The sequence below is a fragment of the Eublepharis macularius genome, chromosome 1, assembly GCF_028583425.1.
Source record: "Eublepharis macularius isolate TG4126 chromosome 1, MPM_Emac_v1.0, whole genome shotgun sequence".
NCBI classification, from domain to species: Eukaryota; Metazoa; Chordata; class Lepidosauria; order Squamata; family Eublepharidae; genus Eublepharis; species Eublepharis macularius.
In genome coordinates, this window is record NC_072790.1 from 233073152 (window position 1) to 233098565 (window position 25414).

The 25414-nt window shown below is 47.2% G+C and overlaps 2 non-coding genes across 2 annotated transcripts; one reads left to right on the forward strand and one right to left on the reverse strand.

Annotated features, from left to right (window-relative positions):
* Positions 1-11450: 11450 nt before the first annotated feature.
* LOC129345790 (U2 spliceosomal RNA) lies at positions 11451-11641 on the forward strand. The gene has a single exon (XR_008598615.1). It is a non-coding gene; the product is annotated as a U2 spliceosomal RNA (small nuclear RNA).
* Positions 11642-16695: 5054 nt separating this feature from the next.
* LOC129345982 (small nucleolar RNA SNORA57) lies at positions 16696-16834 on the reverse strand. The gene has a single exon (XR_008598671.1). It is a non-coding gene; the product is annotated as a small nucleolar RNA SNORA57 (small nucleolar RNA).
* Between the last annotated feature and the right edge of the window lie 8580 nt (positions 16835-25414).

Below are 25414 nucleotides of genomic sequence, written 5' to 3' on the forward strand. Positions count from 1 at the left end.
CTGGAGCTCATTGGAGGAAGGACAAAATGTATAGATGAGTTTACTGATGAAATTCAGCCTATTTATATCCAATTTGCTCATGTTCCCTTCCCCCTCTCCAGGTGAAGTTGCAGGAGCTAGCATCTCTGGTATTTTCTCTGTCATGACTAACCAAGCAGTGGTAACAAAGGAGCCTCTCTGGAAAGTGGTGGGAAATGATAAGTATCTAGTCAACAACAAGTACAACACCAAATACAAGCCATTCCCTGTAGATGAGATCATACTCAGGGCAATCGCAGAGGTGGGGGAGGTGATAGAGTACAATGTGTTCAGCCAGAACTGCGAGCATTTTGTCACTGATCTACGTTATGGAGTTCCTGTCAGTGATCAGGTAAGTAGACCCTCTTTATGTACGTCTAGTAGTGTTGCCAGGAAAGGCTTGGCAATTGGTGGAAGCTTGGGGGGGAGGGTGGACATGAGGGGGTGGCATCCTGTGTACCACAACGTCTTTTGTGGGAAAACCCAGAAGTGACATCATGCTGCTCTGTGAAGCTCCAGAAATTATAGATTTTCCATTGATTACTAGGGCTCTGTGATGTCGCAGCGCATTATCTCCCTGGCAATTGACAGGAGGGCCAGGTACTTATTGAGCTGATCCTTGTACATGTATGCTCCCAGCCCCACACACAATGATGTCACTTCTGGAAGTTGTGTAGTCATGCAGGGTGCATTGCTTAGGGGGCTGATTTTTAAGGAATCAGCTCTGGTGCCAAGTGCATGCATGTACGATCTCTGTGTAATGACATCACTTGCAGAAGTGATGTCATAGGGCAGGGAATGTACACGGCCATTTGCCCAGGCTGCCTGCTAGTGGTGGGAAATTACTGGACAGCCTGTCTCCTTCCGCTGATCGCCAGTGATCGGTGAGCAGAGGAGCAAACCACCAGGAGTTTACCTGCCACTAGCAGGCACCTGCCAACCACTAGCAGGCTAAGCTTGGCAACAAGTAGCAGAAGGGCTTGGGGCAGGGACATGGGAAGTGCAATGACAGTAACATCTCTGCGTCACTTCTGGGTACAACCAGGAAGTGACAAATGGTAGCTCTAGGAATTGCTGGAAACTCTATAGTAAAAACTAGCTTTTAATTTTATTTTTATTACTTGCCATCTGTTGTGGCTAGCAATACGTTCAGGAGCAGAAGACCCATCCCTCCACTTACCAGTCACTATATGGAGGAGGGAGGGAGGCTCACCACCACAAATCTACTCCCACACTTGCGGTCAGAGCTCCTGATTAGGGCAAGTGATGAGCTGGGCCTTTTAACAGCATTGCAGCTTATGGCTGCAAATCCAGAGCACTGTAAGACACTATGGGACATACCTGATACAGCAGCTGAGCCAGCCTGAGACATACAACAACACAACATAACAACATTCAATTTATATACTGCCCTTCAGGACAACTTAATGCCCACTCAGAGCTATTTACAAAGTGTGTTGTTATTATCCTCACGACAATCACCCTGTGAGGTGTGTAGGGCTGAGAGAGCTCTGAGAGAGCTGTGACTGACCCAAGGTCACCCAGCTGGCTTTAAGCGGAGGAAACTTGGCTCTCCAGATTAGAGTCCATCTGTTCTTAACCACTACTACACCAAACCACTACACCAAACTACCATGAGAGCGGCTTTCCAGGAAAGATTGCCCCACATCAGCAAAATCTGCGTTTTTAAAAGAGAGGTCTGGGAAAGAGAGGAGGAGAATCCAAGATCTTCTTTGGGCTACCTTCTCCATTGCCGCTTTTGCTGTCCAGATGCTAGGGTTGCCAAGTCTGGGTTAAGAAATTCCTGGAGGCAGGGGCGGTGCCAGGGTTTCTGGTGCCCGAGGCTGCCCCTATGTGCCCCCCCCTTGGACTGCGTGATGACATCACTGTGTGTGATGTCATCACGCAGCAAGCCGGCCCCATTGGCCAGTGGGCGGCTGGGATGGCGTGCGGAGGCTGCCCACGTTCCTAGTCGAGTGGGTGGCTGGGGAGGTTCCGCACACCGCCCCGGATGCCTGCCACGCCTGGCCCGCAGCTGCTACGCCCGGCCAGGGGCGTTTGTTGGCGGCAGCGGCAATGGCAGCGGCGCAGGGCAGGAGGGCTGGCAGGCTGCAGCAGCTGTGGGCCAGACATGCCAGCTCTGTGGCGCACACCCCTGCCCCGGCGCCCCCTTCAGCCCCTCAGCGCTCGAGACAGGGGCCAGCCCTGCCTCAATGGACGTGCCGGCCCTACCTGGAGGTTTGGGGGTGGAGTCTAGGGAGGGCAGTGTTTGGAGAGGGGAGAGATCTCACTAAGGTCTACCCTCCAAAGCAGCCATTTGCTCCAGAGCAACTGATCTCTGTAGTCTGGAGATCAATTGTATTTCTGCAGGATTTCCACCTGGACGTTCCAAATACATCACTGAAAGGGTCCATCCTTCTCTGCTATCTGGACTGAAGCCAGTGTTCAAGTCTCCATCCTTTAACTCTGTCGTGGAGGGATAGCATGGCATTGCTCCATGCAGGCGTGATATTGCAGCTCCTCTGTAGGATGCCTTACCCTCTACCTTCTCTGTTGCCTCTCCTGATCTCAGCATCTGAGCCAGCCCAAGGCGAGCCAGGAGTGTGGGTCGCCTGGCAAGATTGTCCCACCCTATCCCAGAGCCTGCAGCTTAAAGGCAACGTCCAGGAAAGAGAGGAGGACAACCCCCCAGGGTGTTTGCCAACCCAATCCCCTCTCTATTGCAAGGCCAACAGGAATGAGATAGTCTGCCACCATCAGCTCTGTTAACCAGCACATTTTAATAATTCTCCATGAGTGCTGGATAACAAAGCTTTTACAGCTGAACTGGACAATTTCAGAATTGGGGGACTTTCTTTCGCAACATCTAAACTGAATTTAGATGTTGAAATTTAGATGAAATTTCAACATCTAAATTGCAGCAAAATGTAATTGCAGCTGTGTTTTCCATCCAACAGGAGCATTTTCAGCAATGGTAATCTGTCACGCAAAGGACCCTCAGCGTCACATTTCGAATGGACAAGAGAAAGGGTCACAGTTTTATAGACAAAATATATGCCCATTAAAAGCCAAGTGCAGAGAAATAATGACCTACCTTTCTTTTGCGGTTTATTCCCATCTGTTTTTGTTAATCAACGTAACAGATCAGGCCTTTTGGGGAGGGGTGTGTGTGTCCTTTTCTCATGAATGTGGAAATAAATGCACATCCACAATAAAAACCCTATTTCTTTTTTGCTGCAGGTTGCTAATATTGTGAAAACAAGTGCAATAGCGACCATAAGCAATGTGGCCATAGCTGTGGTACACAAAGTTTGGGGAATATGAGTGACACCTACATCAAGAAGCAAAGAGACCCTTTAGATGGATACTGAACCGGAGGTTTGGGCAGATTCGTACCTCATCCCTCCCCTGACATTCTACAATATCTGTCTTATGATTGCAATCTTTTAACCGATAGTTCTTTGCATTGATGGAGCAAAAGATCTAGAGGCACACAGTGCCACACTAAGCAAAGTTATACTCTTCTAAGTCCACTGAAGCCAATGGCTGCTAACGGGGTCATTTCATAGAAAAAGAGCGGGAGGAACTCATTAGCAAAACCTATTAGCATATGCCACGCCCCTTGACCTCACCGGAAGTGTGTCATTGGCATAACTGATTTGCATATGCCACGTCCCCCCGACATCACTTATCCTGGCTGTTTTGGACACAATCCTGGATATTCAGGGCTGAAATTGGGCCCCAAATGGCAAAAGGGGCTGAAAATGGCCAAAAAGGGGCCCGAAATGGTCAGGATCGGGCCGCTGCTGAGTGGGAGAGTGATCCACCACCCGTCAGAGGCCCGATTTGGGCAGTTTCAGCCCCAACCCAGGCTGAAACAGGCCCAAAATGGCCAAGAGTCAGGTGGGAGGGGCCACCTGACATGTGACCTCTTTGGGGAACTGCTGGAACTGTGTTCCTGCACGTTCCCCCTCAAAATGAGCCCTGGGTGCTAAGGATGGCACTGTACTTCTCAGTCCTCTTTCTCTAAGAATAGCTTCATGGATGCACATAAGGGCCAATCCACATGTGTTCCAGGTACATGTGAGTGTGTTCCAGTGTGCTTCAGTGTGGTGTGGTGGCTAGAGTGTCAGACTAGGATCTGGGAGACCCAGGTTTAGTTCCCTGCTCCACAATGGAAGCTTGCTGAGTGACCTGGGGCCAGCGTAACCTACCTCACAGGGGTGTTGTGATGAAAAATAGAGGAGAATGGGTCCTTATTGGGGGGAAAGGTGGGTATAAACAAAGTAAAATAAAATAAAAAATAAATGTGGGCCCAATTTGAATTAAGAATGTGGCATAAGCTTCGCCCCTTATCAGTTTCCTGACCTGAAATAGGCCTAGAGAGCTTATGCTGTGTTGGGAAAACCTGCATGTATTGATGGGCAACATGTACCGATAGGCCTTGGAGGCATGGGACTCCAAAACACAATTTTGTAACATGTGAATCATCTCTTATGACTGTGGTTAGCGTCCCACATGTATCCATTCCCAGTGGATCACTCTGACATGGTTAAAGGTATAGGTGACCCTGTGCAAGCACCGAGTCATTACTGACCCATGGGGGGACGTCGCATCACGACGTTTTCTTGGCAGACTTTTTATGGGGTGGTTTGCCCTGTGGTGCAGAGTGGTAAGCTGCAGTACTGCAGCCCAAGCTCTGCTCACAATCTGAGTTCGATCCTGGCAGAAGCCTGGTTCAAATAGCCCGTTCAAGGTTGACTCAGCCTTCCATCCTTCCGAGGTTGGTAAAATGAGTACCCAGTTTCCTTGGGGTAAAGTGTAGATGACTGGGGAAGGCAATGGCAAACCACCCCGTAAAAAGTCTGCCAAGAAAATGTCGTGATGTGACTTTCCCCATGGGTCAGTAATGACTTGGTGCTTGCACAGGGGACTACCTTTACCTTTTTAAATTTCCTCATGAGTTTTACTGTATTGCTCTGAACCCTTTTATACTCTTTTAAGTCATGGTCTCTTCCTTCTTCTAATGTTTCTCCTAAGCAGGGTTTTTTTCAGTGGGAACTTGGTGGAACAGAGTTCCGGCACCTCTTAAATATGGTCACATGGCCGGTGGCCCCGCCCCCTGATCTCCAGACAGAGGGGAGTTTAGATTGCCCTCCGCACTGCACCCCCAAATATCCAGGAATTTCCCAACCTAGACCTGGCAACCCCAGCCCCACCCACCTCATAGGGCGATTGTTGTGGGGATAATAATAACACACTTTAAAAACTGCTCTGAGTGGTTGTTAAGTTGTCCTGAAGGGCAGTATATAAATTGAATGTTGTTGTTGTTAACATGTGAAAATGAGAAGACCTATAGATTAGACTGGTCATGTAAAGTTTTGAGCTGATGCTGTTTGCAAGGGCTGCTGGGAAATTTCTCTGATTGATTTTCCTTGTCCTGTTATATTGTAAATTTGTGCTTAGATTTGTCCTGCATTATATCAACTAAAAAAAATGTAACTCCAGGCCATCCGAGAGAAAATGCATCATTTGTAGTTCATTGTTTGTGTGACCTTTAATGTTCTTTTTTATCAAGAAATATGAACACAGTTCTTTTATAACTTCCTGACTTACTGTGAGCAAAGATTCCAAAATATGAACAATCCGTAAAAACTTTGGATCTGAAAAATTGTCAGTCCTAATAAGTCCTTGGTTTTGTTAATGGTGGAATTATTGTGGGGAGGAGGGGATCATTAAAAACGTTCAAGCAAAGACAGTTACTGTGTGTGGTCTGTACACTTATATCTTAGATATGTGTCGTGTGTGAATCAGCTCTTGAACCTGGACCCAGAGACACTCAAAAAGTAGGAAAAAAGCCTCTCCTTCTCTATCACTTGTTCTTTTTCAAGCAGTGTCATGACCTGCTCTGACCAGCTCAGTGAGTCTGAGAGCCAAACTACAAGTGACGCCTGACCCAGGCTGGACACTTGTCAGCTTCCCTCAAGTTTTGATGGGAAATGTAGGCATCCTGGTTTTACAGCTTGGCGCTCCATTACAGCTGCAAGACCAGGATGCCTACATTTCCCATCAAAACTTGAGGGAAGCTGACAAGTGTCCAAACTGTGTCAGGTGTCACTTGTAGCTTGGCTCTGACTCTAGAGTCCTCAGGGGAGGAGCCTGAGGAACCCAGTTTGGTGGCTGAGGTCCAGGGAGGGCCCAGCACTGCAGAGGCGCCTGTTGAGGATGAACCAGCAGCACCAGAGGCCACCCTGCCAAAGTCTGCCAAAGAAACTGTGTCACCAGCCCGTGAGGTAGCTGCTAGGCCTCCGGTCGGGCCCTGAACCTGGACCTGTATCCCCTCAGGACCTCTCCCTCTCTGCAGGAATGGAAGCCGCAGAAGGCCCAACCTGAGGTGGCACAAAGGAGGCAAACTGCCAGACTGGCTACAAGCCACCTCCCCGCAGAGAGTTAAGGGTAGTACTTCCTCACAGGATCCTAGCTGACAAAGCTCAGTCTCAGGAGCCTCAACACCTGCCTGCAAATTCAGCTGCCAGATTATCTCTAATTCTATTTAGCCTGAGGTTTGAGGGCCTGCTGGATCATCCGGTCCACTAGATGTAAGTTTTGTGCTCCAGCTCAGCCTGAAGTCTTACTCTAGAGAAGCCTAGGTCTGGCCTGTGTGCAGAGTACAGGACAAGCAGGAACTGCTCAATTTAGGGTTTCCTACCTGGCTAGAAAGACAGCCTGAACTAAGCCAAAAGATAGTTTACCCAACAGCGTCCTCCCCAATTAAAAGCCATTTAAAGTAACAAGAAAGTGAAAGTGTTGTTTACGGCTTTAAAGAAAGCGAGTCAAAGTGTTTCTAGATCAGTGCAATTCCCATTAACCAAAAGATCCATATAAATACTGCATGTCAAGAACCAAGAAGTTTACAGGGTCAGGGGGCCTTCACAGAAGAACACTTTCCCCAAAATTTGGTAACTGCCACCAGTTTCCCTACTAAGTCCTAGCCAGAAGCTAGGAATGAAGCCTCAGGCCTCAGCAGATTGTACAGTGTGTCAGCTGTGCTAAGCTCACCAAAGAATTACAAAGGTAGCAGAGGGCCAAATTGGCCAAGGCACTATTTTCAGAGTGCTAAATAACCTAGTTTTTAACCATACCTGACAAGAGTCTTATGCCTGTCTAGCTTTCAGCACCAAAGTTTCCAGGTTTCAAGACTATCTGTCCCTATCTGTCAACCACTAATTCCCTTTATTCCTGTTCCTTGTGTGTGCAGAGCACCTAATAGTCAATGTGGATCCATGGACAGCTGAAGGTGCGAGATGGGAAAGGGGGAATGAAAGAGAAAAATGTTATGCCGGCAGCTCTTTTCAGTTAGGGTCTGGGTTGCCAACTCTAAGTGGAAAATTCCTGGAGATTTGGGCAGAGCCTGTGGAGGGTGTGGTTTGGTGGGGGGAGGGAGCTCAGCCCTAGAGTCTTCCTTCCGAAGCAGTCATTTTCTCCAGGAGAACTGGTCTCTGTAATCCGTTCTAATTTCAGGAGATCACTGGGCCCCACCTGGCAGTTGGCAACCATATCCCAGAGGAATCATATCCCAGAGGGAAAGTAGACTAATTTTGTGGAGCGGCACATCAAGTTATAGCTGACTTATGGTGACCCCTGGTGGGGTTTTCAAAGCAAAAGATTAATAGAGGTGATTTGCCATTGCTTGGCTCTGTGACCCCGGTCTTTTTTGGAGGTCTCCCATCCAATTACTAACCAAGATCCACCCTACTTAGCTTCCAATATCTGGCAAGATCCGGCTTGCTTGCGCTATCCAGGTCAGGGCAGGCTAATTTTAGGCAGATGCTGAGGATCTTCCCCAGACTGGAACTTCAGCATGTATTGTTTTGGAAGTTTCACTCTCCCCAGCTGTGTTTCTGGGGGAAGCTAGCCAAAGAACTAGAATTTCTAGAAGGTGCTCACATTTAGGTTACTTTCAGACATGTACGATAACGTGCTTTAGAGCCCTTTGTTTCACAACCCTTTCCCCCTTTTATATGTAGGTTCTGACACAGCAAAGCAGCGTTTGAGATCAACCAGAGAAAATTTCTATTTAAATAAATATGTCTTTTGAGGACGGTAAGAACTATGGCGCATCTGAACGCATTCAGGAGGAGGGGACATCATCCCCAGAACTTCTCTCTGTCCCCCACCCACAGCCAACCCCTTCGGCCACTTCTGCGCGTCTCTCTTTCATCCATCCCCCCATCACAGGTTAACCAAGAGGTGGCCAATGGATCCGCGTCCTTCTATGCTGCTTCGGATCTGATGTTTGAATTTCCCACTCCCTCGCCTCTTCTCCCTGCTCAGAAGCCTGCAGCTGCTGGGGATCGTAGTTTCCTTGGAGTGCAGGGGGAATCAAGGCATGCGTAATGGATGATCTGTGCCCAGGGCGCGCAAGCAGCTTCTAGGCTGGTTGGGCCCTGAACCTGGACCTGTATCCCCTCTGGACCGCCCGTGCGGCAAGCCGAGTGCCCCTGCACACCGCAAGTTGGTGGAGGCAGTGGGTCTGGGCTCAGAAGCGGCAAGCCAGCCACCCCGTCCTGCGGGGCAGGCAAAAGGCAGCGCGGGGGGCTGGGAGGCCACCCGCACACTCCCAGTGGCTGGCAGCTGTGCCCAGCGCCCCCTCCTTGGCAGCGCCGGGGGCAGACTACCCCCCCCACCCCCCCTCGATCCGGCCCTGAGATTTGGTCTTAAGAGGGACGTGGCTCAATACATAAAGTAATTGTCCTTTTATGCAGATTTGGGCACCCTATTCAGATTCGTCCACATTTGCCCGTTTACCAATAGCCAGGAAGGGCCCAGACTCTCAATTCTAGGCGGATCCTTCTCTTCTGATTGGACCACGATAAACTCTTTCGAGCAAAATCAAAAAGAGTCCAGTAGCACCTTTAAGACTAACCAATTTTATTGTAGCATAAGCTTTCGAGAATCAAGTTCTCTTTGTCAGATACCTGATACAGAGTCTCTGTATCAGGCATCTGACGAAGAGAACTTGATTCTCAAAAGCTTATGCTACAATAAAATTGGTTAGTCTTAAAGGTGCTACTGGACTCTTTTTGATTTTGCTACCACAGACTAACACGACTAACTCCTCTGCATCTTTCGAGCAAATTAATGTCACAGCTTGTCCTGGGAAATGGTGCTTTCAGCTTGTCATTGTAATAACTCCCCACCTGTCAACAGTTAAAGGAATTCCTGTTATTTACAGGAGACACTTCAGAACAGGTGTTTGAATGTTCTGCTGTAGGTGTGTCATGCAACAGTTCTAACCCTTTCCCTTCTTAGCTGGCTCTCTGGTCCTCAGTCTTTTCCCAGAGGTCCTTGCTCCTGACATGAGATTCCAGTTTTTCTATTGGCTTCACATTCCATGTTGTGCAAGTACAGAAATACTTGGACAAATATACAGGGCCTATCTCAACACCAGCTCTGGTTGGAAACGTCTAATCTGGCTCCAAGCTAGACATCAACTTAGAGGTCTTCGTTTTCCAGCTCTTTTTGAATTGTGCTGTGTTTGAATTTCACACCAGTTGATCCTGGTTTTTTTGCATTGGTTTTCAGAAATGGGTTGGAAGGGCTGGTTTTTCACTTACTTGGTATTAATGGTACCTTGCAAAATAATGATGATGATGATGATAACAACATTCGATTTATATACCGCCCTTCAGGACAACTTAATGCCCACTCAGAGCGGTTTACAAAGTATGCTATTATTATCCCCACAACAAAACACCCTGTGAAGTGGGTGGGGCTGAGAGAGCTCCAGAGAGCCGTGACTAGCCCAAGGTCACCCAGCTGGCTTCAAGTGGAGGAGTGGGGAATCAAACCTAGCTCTCACAATTAGAGTCCTGCGCTCTTAACTACTGCACCAAATGTTATCTGTAATACAGTTATTTCCTATTTTCTTGGAAATCTCTATATAGAACCTTAACAACCAAACTATTTCAACCCAGTTTTTAGTCATATCTTTAGTGCTCTGGAGAGTGCAGGTGACCAGGATCTAGTTGAGGCCAAGCACCGCAGGCAGCTGCTCCTGAGGTTGATTGACTGGGGTCCAGCCAGCAGTGCTGACCCAGAGACGTAGGCTTTTCCATGACCCCTTGTTGGAATAGGCAACTCAGCATGCCCTGGACATTGAGGGGCACTGGATGTCTCTGTATGTGTCATTTTCCTGATTAGCAAGTTGCTTCTCTTTGTCTAAGTTGGGAACACTTCCTGACTCCTCCTCTCTCCATTGTGAGAGTTTCTCTCTCTTGCCTCATGGTCTTCCAAAGGGGGTGAGAACACACATTTCCAGAGTTGCTGCCATGGAGCCTAATCCATATACCAGCTTGCAAGCGTGATGCCGAATTAGTGGGCCATGCCAAATACGGCAAGTTCACTCCAGACTAGAATTCTTTCCTCTCTTCTACAAGTAAACATTGTGAATGGAATCTACCTCAATAAACTGCAAGATCTATCCTTTCTACAATTTAATTTTACAACCAGCGTGAAATTGGCCCACTTCTTCCTGGGCTGTTCCTGTTTTAGCAGCTAAGCCCAGTCCTGACAGCCTCTGGTCCCTCTGGTGGCAGTTGTAAGTGGGAGGGGGGTGCTTTCAGCTAGGGCTGGATCCAGGTACCCTGGAGGGATTGATTATGGGCTACTGTTTCCTAGGGAACATTGCTGGCAATTTTACTTTACCTCGTTGATCAGCTTTTAAAAAACGGTCATTTTGATTCTTTGTTGGAAAATCGGTGACTGCTGTAGTCCTGAAGATGAGTTCAGAAGCATCAGATTTTGATTGTGGAAAGCAATCCACGGCCAGTGCAAAAGAAAGCAAGGAGGAAATGAAAGGAAGAGGAGGACAATAAGAGTCTGGAGCGGGAGGAGGTGGTTTGATGTGTCTTCAACCACAGAACATATCTCATTCATTACGAAAAGTATGAATATGCTAACTCATGATGCTCTTTCTCTTTTGCCTTTTCTCTCTAATCCTTCCTGATAGCCTGGAATGTTCCCCTCCTTCCAGAGATTGTTCTAGGAGCTGGAAAGCAGGATAGAAGAATGCATGAAGGGAAATGTCTGGGCATCAGCCGTGAAGCTAAAAGATTAACGGAACCACGGGGCATCATGGGAAAGGAGGCGGGAGTATGCAGATTACCAGCCAGTGTCTGTCCCAGACCTGGCAATCAGACTCGTGAAACTGACAAAGTGAAGGAAATCTACAAATTATGTCATCAAACTATCTGGCTGGAGGCTGATTATCTGAAAGGTCGAAAGAGTAGCAATTTCAGAATGTCATGGGCGGTCTTGTGCCCCCAGGTGTCCTGGCTGAGGGGTTGGGAACCTCAGGCTGTTGCGTTGCTCTCAGAGCCCTTGAAGCAAATTCAGATGGTACGAAATGTTAGTTTCTGGAGCATTTCTTTATCGCTTCTCGGCCTTTTGGCTAAGATCAAGTGTAGTATCTGTTCTTATCAGTTTAATATCTGATACGTCCTCTATCTGAGGACTATATATTAAATGGATTTTTGGAACTGGGAGATGGAATAGGGGCTTGCTCCGTCCACTCCACGCATCGACCTGGTATTGCAGTACCTCCAGGAACGGTGCACCTCCCCTCGGGGAGAATATCACTGGTTGAAAAATAGATTGAATTTTTTTCTCTCCTCTTTTCTCATTCCATTATTTTCTCGTCTTCATTTTTTCTTTTCCTGCTGTACTTTTCCTTTCAACAGCTAAGACACTCAATGAAGAATAGGATGTGACATTTGAAAACAAGCATAAATCCAAATCCAGAGATGAAATACATCATAAGTAATTAAACATGATGTATTTAATGAGGACACTACCCAGTAGCAGCATAACTATATCAACAGACAGTACCCAGTGATAGAAAAGAGCAAGAGTCCAGTAGCACCTATAATACTAACACAATTTGTGGTAGGTTATGAGCTTTTATGAGCTACAGCTCACTTCTTCCGATACAGCTAGAATGCGAGTCCATCTGTCCTTATCTTGAAGAGTGGAGTGATTTCAGATGCAGAATGGCAATAGCTGGTGAATGACAATAGCAGGCATGATTGGATAGGGTGTGGTATGCAGAGGGGTGGTGGGTGTGAAGCAATCTGCATTGGTAATTGCTACTTTTAGGTCAGCAACTAAATGTCCTGGAAGGTTAAAATGTCCCCCCCCCCCCCGTTATCCTGCAGAGGAATTTCATAGGGAGAGAGAAAATGCTGAATTCCAATTGATAGCGAAGCTCAAGACAATGCATTCACCTGCACTGAATAGAGACATAGCTTCCCGTCTCATGCTGTACACTGGAAATGAGGTATCATAAAATGGCCGTCATACAGGAGAGTGACACTTCAAATTCCATTTCGGAAGAAAATCTAAGTTATGACAAAAGACAATGTGCTGGAAAACATCAAGGATCTTTGAAGTGCAGTGATCTGTAGAGAGACTAGAAATCTTGGGTCATGTCTGTGACCCTGAGCATGGGTGCAAGAATTTGCAGTAACAGAGAATGAACCCTGCCCATCTACAGAAACCCCAAAGCCCCAAAGCCTAGAGGTTCCCCATCAGACAACCATTTTCACTGATCCAGAGGACAGCAAAATTCATGCAAAGCCTGGAGCCTGCCAGTGGCCCAATACAAGTAGATAAGAGCCAGAGAGCGCTGCAAGGCCCTTTCCTTGCTTTCTCTATGCTCTCCTCTAGGATCCAATGCCTGCAGGCCTTATTTGGTGGGGGAAAGAAACAGAGTTGTCCTTTGGCACTTCAAGGGAACCAGCAGGAAGTTGCAAGTGAAGAGAGGCTGGTAGAGAGAAGAATTGCTGGTAGGGAGAGGATGGGATCTGATGAAATCACGGACAGAGACAGCACACCTCATGTGCATGCATCCCGAATCCTGGATGCATGCACAAGAGTTTTGGGGACCAGGGTGATCTTTCTTACCCAAGGCTGGGAGCAGCTTTCAGTTGTCCTGTCTCGCCTTTGTTTAAATTTAGAGGTGCTAGAAGTTCTGGGGAGCAACTAGGGGCTGCTGCTTGCTGAAGGCAGAGACCCAGATGGGGCACTCTCTGCTGCTCTTGATGGCTTTTGGTGGTACTGCATAACATTTTTAGAAGCATTACCCTGCCGACTGAAGATGTAGTTCAACGGGCCAAAGAGCTTCAGAGCTGGACTAAAAGCTTCCACGGAGATAGATCAAGATGGGTAACCGTGTTAGTCTGTCTGTAGCAGTAGAAAAGAGCAAGAGTCCAGGAGCACCTATAAGACTAACAAAATTTGTGAGAGGGTATGAGCTTTTGTGAGCCACGGCTCATTTCTTCAGATACATGAGCTCACAGAAGCTCATACGCTACCACAATTTAGTCTTAGAGGTGCTACCAGACTCTTGCTGTTTTCTAAAAGCTTCAATGTGGGGGATTCTATCCCGGGCTGTAACATGCACTCCTGTTAGTTAACTAGCAATATGAAACAGAAAATAGGGTAACATACAGCAGACAGAGCCACATTATAGAAAAGGCACAAGGGCCTTAAGTTGGTTCCCAGAATTCTGGGAAAGATGACTCTTATGCTATAGGGTCCCATCTAACACCCCAGAAGTGATTAAGGCACCTCCCCACATTGCTCTCTATCCTACAAGGCAAAAAGAGACAAATCAAGGGAGGGGCACCAACCAGATTATCTGAACAGTCCCAGAGAGCAGTGGGGGTCTAATGTCTTCAAAGCAGCCAAGAGGCACAAGATTGACAGAGGTATTCTCCCTGCTGATCTCCTGCTTGCTCTGCCTGGCTCCCAATACTAATTGAGTTGCGGTGCATGCCTGGCTGCTCCTGTGTAACACATGCGGTTTTCAAGCTCCACCTGGCAAGGGTCTTGCCTGCTTTCTTGAGATATGGGGTAGGTGCCACATTAGGGAATGGTGCTCAGGAAAGGTACAGGTGGTATGTCGAAGAGCAACTTGGGGCTCCCAATTTGCTGTGTCGGTATCACTGCTCTAAAGCACAAGGGTCTAGTTGCACCAATGCATCCTTCACCCTCGGGGTCCCTCTGTTCCAATCTTTCCTCTCCAACCTTGGAATTTTTGCAGGCCACCCAGATTCCTTGGAATGGGCACTATTATTGGCCCAAGAAGACTGCAAGTCCAGCCTTCTTCCACACAGTCTTGTCTTGGGGATAAGGGGGGAAATTTAGCTGTATGAACAGCTAAAAATTTATTACGTGGCATGTTTTGGATTGCTAGTAACCTGTCCATCTCTGCTTCTTTCCAAGAAAGGATGTAGTCTTCAACAGCCCACCCGGAAATATGGCAGTCCCACCAAGCAAGGAGAGCTGGCTGCAGTCTTGAGTTGCAGCTTTTGTGTAAATGCAACAAGTTCATTGGGGCCCAAGTATTCTCTTAAAGATGCCGAATTTCTGAGACAGGAAATTTGGTGCAATCCATTAATTAACCTGCTTGAGTCTTCTGTGTACAAGTGTTCAGAAAGGAGACTTGAAGCTGTGATGCTTGCTTGGTTGAGAGCCAGTTTGGTGTAGTGGTTAAGAGCGCGGGACTCTAATCTGGAGAGCCAGGTTTGATTCCCCACTTGTCCACTTGAAGCCAGCTGGGTGACCTTGGGCTAGTCACAGCTCTCTGGAACTCTCTCAGCCCCACCCACCTCACAGTGTGTTTGTTGTGGGGATCATAACAACATACTTTGTAAACCACTCTGAGCGGGCACTGAGTGGTCCTGAAGGGTGGTATATAAATCAATTATTATTATTGGTGCAAGGAATGTTACAATTTACACTGTGAACATAGTTGCATTAATGAGATTTAGTCTATATACAATGAATATACACAATCACACCAACCCAGAAGCTCCCATCTTGCACACTTATCAGGGGAAAAGCCCAAAAAGCACTTCCAGTGACACCTGTGCACGTTTTACTCAGATGTGGGCCCATGGAGGGCTTTATGTTGTGGGAGGGCAGGGCAAAAAACAGACCAAGCCATGGGGGTGGAGTGGGCATCATTCTGGAATCTGGTGAGCTTACCCTTCTGACATGCTTGTTTTCCATGTGTCAGAATATGGGTGTGTGTGTGTGTGTGTGTGTTAATCTTGTAAATCCACCACCTGCAATCTGAATTAGTCCTAGTTCTCTAATATTTGCCTAGAGCAGGACACAGGCACTGAGTGGCAAAGAAATAAATGCTTGGCTTATTTAGTGCACTTGCTTAATCTTGGAAATCATAAAACTGTAAATTTAAATTGTATTTTATGATTGTTATGATTTTATGTGGTTTAATTGTATTTATACTTGGATGTAACCCACCCTGAGCCCATTTGTGGGAAAGGCGTGCTAGGAATCGAATAAACTGAATTGAGAGCCCTCTACTGTCTAGTAAATATGAACTTCACGGGCTACAAAAGCCTTCCACAAAGCCTCACCTGCATCAAGAGTCCAGACTTTTGCTGCTTTAAAATCAAAGACAAGAGAGTGAAATACCAAATCGTCCCACATTACGGGCTGGGCTTACTCAAACGGGAGGGCTGTATTGTAGGGATAGGGTCTCAGATGCTTCGCTAATGAGTGAGGGACCATAGACTTCATCTCTATATTGCCTTACGTATTATCTGTTGCTTTAAAGATGTAGTCCTGTGTACCACCTGTGCTCCATGCTAATGTTAGTCCTAGAATTGATTATGTTCTGCTTCAGTATTGGATTCTTGCTAATACTATGTCTTTTAAACTTGTATCTATTTACCCTATGGCATTGTTTATGGAAATGTCCTTGATACTGATTGTACTAATCTCATACTGTGTGATCCGCCTTGAGTCTCAGTGAGAAAAGTGGACTATAAATGACATAAATAAATAAAATTAAGAATGAGTTGATTTCCATGCGGGTTTCATGCCAAGCCCAATGCAGAAATGCCTTCAAAGTAGGACTCGAATAACTGACGGAGCTCTGAACAGGAATGAGGCAATACTCTCTGCTTGGGCTTTTCTCCATTATATAGTATCAGCTATTAGTTTAGGATTCCGGTTACAAATTCAACATATTAACTTCATAACCAGAAGAGCTGTGAGCAAATTGCTCTGACCCCACCTTTAAATTTCTATAAATAACAGCCACACTAGGTACGAGGACTGAAATGAGATTGGGACCAGGGCATTGTGGGAGGTCTTCACAGAAATGTAATGAAACAGGAGATCTGATGATGGAACTCTAGTGCCTCTAGTTGGTCCTAAAGACTCTGTGAGCTGAAAATATGCTTAACCAGCTGGACCGGGACCACGGAGCCCGTTCCAGGCTAAAGGCAACTGCAAACTCCATTTTAGTATTCCGTCAAATTCTCCCCTCCCACCTTTGTTTTGACAAAACAACTGAACCCAAGCCTTCAGGGAAATACTGGATTTTGTTCCTGTCTTCTTTAAAGGCCTTTCCAAGATTTCTGATGGTGCGACATTCCTTGTGACTTGAGAGGGCCGTTTTCCAAATCCTGGGCATGACCAAAAACCTACGGGGAAAAAAAACTCATGAGACGCAGGCACCCTCCCCCAAACCTATCGGCTGCATTTTGTATAGCTCAAGCTATTTATTCCGTTGCTTGCAAGCAGAGCCCAGTTGCAACTCCAGCTCCCACACCCTCCTGCTACGCAGGGGCCACACAGCCCTCTTGTACCAGTGCTTGAGGATAGAACCAGCAGATGGAAACGCCGCTGGCACCGAAGACAGAACACTGAGGGGCTTTCTTTACCTCTGTACATAACAGAGCCGGGCACTGAGCCACCCGGGCCTGCCAAGAAAAGGAGGCCCTTGTCACAGGGATTGTGAAGTTATCTTTGCAAGGCTGGGAGTTCAAAATCCTGCCAGAGCAGACCCTACGGAGTTCAATGGCTGAGAAAACAGTACCATGGAGACAGCTTTCCATCCAATTCCAGGATCTGGGCCTGGAGTTCTCTTGGAATTTCAACTCATCTAAAGAAGAGATGAATTTTCTGGATAAAATGGTTGAGGGGGAACAGACTCTGGCATTATACCCTGCTGAGCCACCTTCCGTTCCAAAACTCCCCAAGCTCTGCCCCCAAATCTCCAGGAATTTCCCAACCCAGATCTGGCGTCCCTGACTTGCAAAGATGCACTGCATGTTAACATAGAAGCCCCTTTTTTCTGTGCAGAAGACCCACCCGATAAATATCATTTTGCAAACCTTACTCCACAAAACACTGCCCGTTTTTAGGAGTATATTTTGCCAAATCAAGCAACCTAATTCCAAGCAAGGCCTGCTGCACAACCCCCTCCGCTATCCAGCCGGCTTTCTTCCAGCCAGCTCTCCCCCGTCCCACGATCCTTTGCAGCGTTAAGCACCCCGAACCAACTCAAACCAGCGTCTAAGAGCTCAGGGCACTGGAGCTGTTAATACCTTCGTACGGAGCTGGCCAGGGGGAAAGGCCTACACGGGAACCCCGGAGGTCCTCCCTGGGAAAAGGAAAGGCGCGCCCTCCCTCCCCGAGGCCGCGATGCTTGCACGTGTCTGCAGCCTACCCACCCCTTCCAAGGACACGGGTTCAGAAGGGCGCCCTGCAAGAGGCAGAGCCCCGCCAAAGCCCCTCCGCTCCCCTCCGTCCAGGCCACCCGGCCAGCCTCTCTCCACTGCTCACCCACCCAGGAAAAGCTCGAATGGAAAAGGGCTGCGCGGTCGCAGCTCCGCCTCATTTATAGCCCAGCGGACCTTCCCGGGCGCCACCACATGGCAGTCCCAGGAGGGGGGTGAAAGAGAACGGGCAACAGCTCAACTCCACTCCGGGTGATCCAGAGCCTTTCGGCCAATCGGAAGAAGGTAGTGGTGTCGTCACCGAAACAGCGACCGTTCATTGGGTAGAAGGTCACAGGGCGCAGCTGCCGCCTGGAAGTTCTGGAGCGGAGTTTGAAAGGGAGGAGCTGGATGAGTTTTGGCGGCTCCTGGAGGGAAAGTCAACTGGCCGCGGACTGCAGTGGGTCCCCCTTCTCTTTGGAGGTTCTGAATCCCCTTCTTCAGATACCAAATTTTGTTGACCAACTTTATTGTAGCATAAACTTTCGAGAACCACAGTTCTCTTTGTCGGATGCATCTGACGAAGAGAGCTGTGGTTCTCAAAAGCTTATGCTACAATAAAGTTGGTTAGTCTTAAAGTTGCTACTGGACTCTACTATTTTGTGACTACAGACTAACACAGCTAACTCCTCTGGATCACATTTTGTTAGTCTTATAGGTGCTTTTTTCTACTGCTACTGCTACAGACAGACTAACATGGCTTCTCATCTTGACTGATGATGGACAGGGTTATTGGAAACTAATTAAAGCATGATGGGGAAACTATGAAATGCTATATAAATATGAAGTATTATAATTATTCTTCCCTGCTTAAGGCACAGATGAGCTAAGATATTTTGGTGCCTCTAGTTGAAAACCAATATGGTGCCACGTCCCACCCCAAATGGTATAAAATGAAATAATTGGTCATCTGTAATCCCTTTAACAATAAAACTGGCTGCCTGAGGGAAGCATCTCCACAGCTAACCGTAACTTTCCTTCAAGTGAGTCTCTGTCACCTCGGTTTCCTGGTCTGTAACAATCATGTAGGTGGACCATGCAATTATCAAAACGAGAAACATAATGAAGGGTGTCAAAAGCTGGTGGGGTTCCAGGCTAGGAAATCTAGGTCCAAAGAACCCAAGTGGGCATTAAGCTGATTTACTGGGTGACCCTGGGCCAGTAACCCGTCTCCCAGGGCTGTTACCAGGGTAAAAGCAAGAGTCCTAACCACTGCTGTGAGCTCATTGGAGGAAGGACAGGACAGAAATATGACATTTTTTTCCCTTTTCTTTGCAAGCCCCAATTAGGCACCAAATAATAAAATTATTTACATTTTCTAGATTATGGAGCTGCTTTGGGGTGCCGTGGGTATCTAATCCCACTAGGAGGAGCTTCTGGGAAACAGCTGCAGTTCTTAAAACACAATATTCCCACCCAGGCTAGTCTGGGCCTCAGTGGCAGAGCCTCGATTTGGTGTGCGGAAGGTCCCTGGCATATTCACTGAAAGGATTCGGCATTAAGTGAGGTGAAAGACCTCTGCGTAAGGCCCTGGAGAGCTGCTGCCTAAGAGTCTGATTTGCCCTAAGGCAGCTTCCTGTTTTCAAGTCTAGAAGAACATGGCCTACTCATCCTTTTCTAAGCTCTGTTCTTCTACTGCTGTAGCTTGGTAGCTAAGTGGCTGGGCCCTGCACCAGAATGCTGCTGGCTCGACTCCCACTATTGCCATGGACTATGCAGGTGGCCTTGAGCAAATCAGTCCCCTCAGCCCCAGCTGTACTGTGAGGATAACACTTTGTTCTCACAGCTCTGAGTGGGGCAGAAGGGTGGTGTATAAGCGCACTGTTGTTATTTTTGTTGGTGGTGTTATCATCACTATAAGCAGGAGTTTTTTTTCTGGGAAAAGAGGTGGCGGAACTCTCAAGAGGGAAATGAGAAAGAAACACATGGAATTCTTTGAAATAATATTATTTTCACACACTATTGCCCAGTATTTTCAAGAGGTGCCGGAACTCCGTTCCACCACGTTCCCGCTGGAACAAAGCCCTGACTATAAGCACACTTGTTATTGTTGTTGCTGTTATTATTACTATAAGCACACTGTTGACATTATTGTTGCTGTTATTATTACTATTACTACTATGTAGGTATTGCCACAGCAAAACAGCGTTTGAATTCAATCAGAAGATCCCCATTTAAATGTGTTGGTTGGACTAGATGACCCGGAGGCCCCACCAACCCTTTGATTCTAAATGCAACCTCTTTTGCAGGCGGCAAGAACTATGGCGCATCTGAAGGCACCTAGGAGGAGGGGCGCCTCGTCCCGGGTCTGCTCTCTGACCCCCATCCACCGCCAACCCCTTCGGCCGCTTTTCCGCGTCCCTCTTTCATCAGTCCCCCCAGATCACAGCCTGACGGAGGCGGCCAGTGCATGCCCGTGGACGGCTCCTTCGTCAGCCGATCCGCTTTAGATCTGATGTTTGAATTTCCCGCTCCCTCCTTCCTTCTTCCCGCTCAGAAACCCGGAGCCTTTCCTTGGAGCGCAAGAGGAATCGAGGAGTGCGTAAAAGCAGATCTGCGGCCAGGGCGCTCACGCGTCTTCCAAAGGAGTGGGGGGAGAAGAGCGAAGGGAAATGGACCCTGCCGGTTCTGGGTCCTCCTGCGCCAGGGGCTTCTGGGTGGAGCCGGATCACGCAAGCCTCTCAGTTTTCACAGATCTGTTCGTCAGCCAGAATAGGAAAGGTAGCGGGATCTTGGGTATAGATAAGCTATACCTTAGGCAGAATCAAGTAAAAAGGGGAGGAAAGAGACCCTTGCAAATTTTCGAGTTCAGTAGAACTCTTCTTCATACCTGGCTAGTCAAAGAGAGGAAAGGAGCAGGGCTGTTTCTCGGCGTGATGGAAATCCTTGTGGGAAAGTTGTCTAGAAACTTCTTCCCCCTCCCTTTGCTGGAGAGGGGAACATCCAGCCGGAAGAAGAGTTCTGGTGAGCTGGAAAGCTTACACGTTATTTCGTGATGGGACAAGGGAGAGAAAAGGCAGCTACTAAGGCTGCAATCCGAAGTACACTGTCAAGGGAGTAAATCCCGTTGAGCTCAATGGGATTTATTTCTGAGTAAACGTTCTTAGGGCTTGTGTTGTATGTTGGCCCATATGCTGCCCTTTATCAGAGACAAGTATGACTGACACAGACCATCTGACTGCAACACATGCTTCCTCCAGCAGTTTGAAGTAAGAATTCAGCCACAGTGGCTGCATTTTCACTATATAGCAATATATTTGACCTGATGGCGATAGCCCAGGTGAGCCTGCTCTTGTCAGATCTCAGAAGATAAGCAGCGTTAGCCTTGGTTAGTAATTGGATGGGTGATCTCCAATGAAGACCAGGGTTACAGATGCAGGCAATGGCAAACCACCTCTGTTAGTCTCTTGCCTGCCAGGGGTTGCCATAAGTCAACCCTGGATTGAGGGCACTCTCCACCACATCAATATATCTATTTTTAATGTTTAATTTTTCTTTATTTAAACTATAAACAATAACATAAATGCTATAGACAACATAGAAGATAAAAAGATGGCATTCTAAAATGCAATACATACATAAACAAGTGAAAAAAAAGGGGGGGGGAACCCTTAAACTAAACTACAGATTTGAGTTTTGATTTTCTCCACCACAAATATGTATCATTTCTAGAGTCTCACTTATTCTAAGTGAAACATAAGAGTCCTCTTTTCCCTCTGTCTCTGATCTCTGTCTTTTGGTGCTACACCTCTGAAGATGCCAGCCACAGCTGCTGGCGAAACGTCAGGAACTACAATGCCAAGACCACGGCAATACAGCCCGGAAAACCCCCAACAACCATCGTTCTCCGGCCGTGAAAGCCTTCGACAATACACCTCTTTTCCCTATTGTTCATGATTCTTAATCTATAAATCCAGATGTTATCAAGTCATTATTATCCATTTCATGTAAAAAATTTATAAACGGTTTCCATTCAGTCAAAAATGTTAACTGATATCTCTTCCCTAATCAGCGAAGTAAGTTTTGCTGTTGACGCAACCCCCAATATATCTATTTCCACGCCATGCAGGATATGATTGATAAAACTGCCAAGTGGAGCTAGGGACAGACTGAAGAGGTTCTCTCTACAAACCTGAAGAAAGTCATAGGACTGCAGAAAAATCAGCATTCTTTAAAACAAATACATTAGGGATAAGGATACAATTCCCCACTGGGGGTGGGGGATCCCCAGCCCCTGCCCCTCTGCCTCCACTCACCTGGCTGGGAGAAGGTATCTTGTGGGGAGGCACACAAAAAGCACACAAAGCATGTGTGCTTTTGCATTGTGCTGGAAAATGTCACTATTTCCCAGTGCAACACAGAAGCTACAGGTCATGCTGTGTGTGTGTGGGGGGGGGGTGCGATTTGCTAAAATTGCCCCCAAATACTGTTTGGCAGTGATTTTTATCAAATCATCCCCCCTTGTGATCTATAGCTTCCATGTGATGCTGGACAATGACATCATTTTCTGGCACAATGTGTGAGCGACTTTGGCCCTCGAAGAATCTGGGAGATTAAACCTCCCCAAAATAACAAAGACAATGCCTATAGCTTTAAGAAAAGAATCCACGTCGGTTATGACTTGACAGCACATGCATATATGTATATCTGGAGTCAAAGACCATTCGTACATTATTTTTAATGCACTGACAGTTAATGCCAACATCATGAACTGAACTGGAAGCAGATGGGTGGGTGATGTAGCTGCCACAACACAGACTGAATATTATCCTGTTCCCCCGTGCTGATTAAAATCTGAGCAGCCATATTTTGGCAATGGTTGGATTGTTCAAGGGCATCCCCATAAACAGTGCATTGCAGTAGTCAAGCTTGGAGGTGCCTGATGCCTGGATCAGCATGGCATGTTCAGCTCAAGGGGAAGGAATATGTCTTTTTCTTATTTTGCTTTTTAAAAATTTCTATCCCACTTTTCTCATCAGTGGGGTCAGCCGGCAGTCTAATGTTTTTCCCCTCTTCCACTAATATGGTGTAGTAGCTAGAGTGACGGACTAGGATCTGGGAGACCCAGGTTTGAATCCCCACTCTGCCACGGAAGCTCATTGGGTGACCTTGGGCTGGTCACAAACTCTTAGCCTAACCTACCTCACAGGGTTGTTGTGAGGGGGAAAATGGAGGAGAGGAGAATGAGGAAAGCTGCTTTGGGTCCCCATTGGGAAGAAATGAGGAGGGGGGGATGAAGTAAAATAAATAATGAAATCCTCACAAAACCTTATGAGGTGTGTTAGACTGAGTGTGATGGGCCAAAGGACATCCAGGGAGCATCCATGGCAGTTAGGGATTTGAATCCAGTTGTCCCAGGTCCTAGTCTGACACTTTAACTACTATACAATGCTGTCTCTCAGCCTGAGACTTAAAAAACCCTCTTTATATTAAGTACATACATATATACCAACCTCACCACTGACCAGTTCTACCAAAAGTGCTGACTTTCCTACCAGCATCTTCTCTATCTTGCCTCAATGAAACCATTTAGCTCCTTTTTTGCAATGCTTCTGATTGGGAATGTCTTTCCAAGCTCATTTAGCTACAAGCAGACCAGTCACAGAGCAACTCAATCAAATGTCAAGGCACACAAGAGGAATTTTCCTTATATTTCTGCTACGAGTGCTATTTTGAAATAGACTGCCTCTGAACTGGGAGGTTCCAGTGTTAATGACTGGTTCCTGGTTTTATTCGTTTTTATACATTATTTGATTTTTTAGGTACTTTTCCTGCTCAGTTTCTTTAGGACAGTTCGTTTCTGTGTGAGTAATATATTGTGAATGTGTGTGTGTTTGATGCTGGTTAATACACATTTGGAAGCGCCACAAAGGACGGTTCCTTAGGCTGGAGAAGGGCTTCGAACATTTCTCAGTGGCCTGGAAGCACACAGGGCAATCGTTCATAATCTGCTACTGGCAGGCTGTGAGTAAGGAGCCAGGCAGTCTTATTTGTCCTTCCCAATCAGAGCAGGGGCCACTGGCAAGAGGGCCCTGGCGCCTTTCTGGTTCTTCTGCCCTCTGGCCCTGAAATCTTGTTTGCCTTCGATTCTTCCTGTGTCTTTTATGATCTTTGGAGGTGAAGCATTCTTCTTCGGTGTTGCTGAGTGGGCATCAAGCGGTGATCCATACGCCTTCTCATAGGGGTAGCGGTGCTACTGCGCAATCCCATGCAGAGTTACTCCAGCCTAAGTCCATTTAAACCGGATCATTCAGACTGGAGTGTGAGTCTGCTGCAGCCCAAACAACAGGGAGTCGTCTTGTGGCACCTGAAAGACTGAGGAAGTGGCAGCTTTGTCATATGCAGATTTGACACTGGCAGAATTGGTCTTAAGAGGGACTTGGGGGAGGGTTTGCTCAATACAAAAGGTAATTTTCTTTCCTTTTACGTAGAGTTTAGGTAACTTATTCAGATTCATCTTCCTTCGCCCATTCACCAACAGCTAGGAACAGCCACACCCTCACTCCAGGTGGATCCATTATTTTTCTGATTGGACCACGTGATAAACCCTTTCCAGCAAATTAACGGCACAGCTTGCCCTGGGAAATGGGGCCTTCTGGGCTGTCTTTGTATCTTCCCTTTCCCATTTTTTTTTGTAAGAGGCACTTCAGAACAGGAGGAGCCCTGTAGGGTTGGACCAAAGGGGCATCTGCTCAGTTTCTTCTCCCCAGCAATGCCAGCTTGATCCCTCCCGGACACCCGCAAGCAGGGCATGAAGAAAACAGCCTTCCTGCAACAGGTAGACTGCCTCTGAGCCTGAAGGTGCCATTACTGATGTCTGGCTCCAGCTTTATGAGCTCTGATGCGCTCTTTGTTTTGAGATTTGTTTCCCCCATTAAGTGCTGCTGGGGTTTGGGTGTCCTGCTGGTTTTATTCAGGCTGATGTGCCTTTTTAATGATGATGCTATTGGGCGGGATCCAGATTAAATTTTTGAAAAGCAGAATATGAATGTTTCTGCCTCTCCCCTCCAACTGCACTCCGGGGATCTCCACAAAATATTGATCTTGGGGGGTTCAGGGGACCACGAGGAATAGCATGCAGGATCTAGAGTGGGAAGGGGGAATGAGTGGAAGTTGCCAGTTTAGTCTGGAACCAACCCCTTGTGCGTTGCCTCCCGTGTTTTGTTTTGTTTATGGAGAATGAGGATTATAAAGATACTCAGGGCTCATTTTGAGGGGTAACGCACAGGAACGCAGAAAGAGGTCACATGTCAGGTGGCCCCACCCACCTGACTCTTGGCCATTTTGGGCCCGTTTCAGTCTGGATTGGGGCCGAAACGGCCCGAATCAGGCCTCTGACAGGTGGTGGATCACTCTCCCGCTCAGCAGCAGCCCGATCCTGACCATTTTGGGCCCCTTTTTGGCCATTTTCAGCCCCTTTTTGCCGTTTTGAGCCCAATTTCGGCCCTGAATGGCCAGGATTGGGTCCAAAACAGCCAGGATAGGTGATGTCAGGGGGTGTGGCATATGCAAATCAGTTATGCTAATGAGTTCCTCCAGCTCTTTTTCTACGAAATGACCCCTGAAGATACTTAAGGCTGTAATTCACTCTCTGCATACCCCACTGCTCACTGTGGAGATAGGAATACACTCAGGCTGTAATTGTAGATCTCTTTGTTTGGTTTGCGGTGACTATTGATGGTGGGTGTCTTGTGCAGTTCCTAACCCTTTCCCTCAGGATAATTCATTTACAAACAGCACCTTCCTAGCTGGCACTCTCTTCCTCAGGCTCCTTCCAGAGAACCGTGGCCATTCCCTGA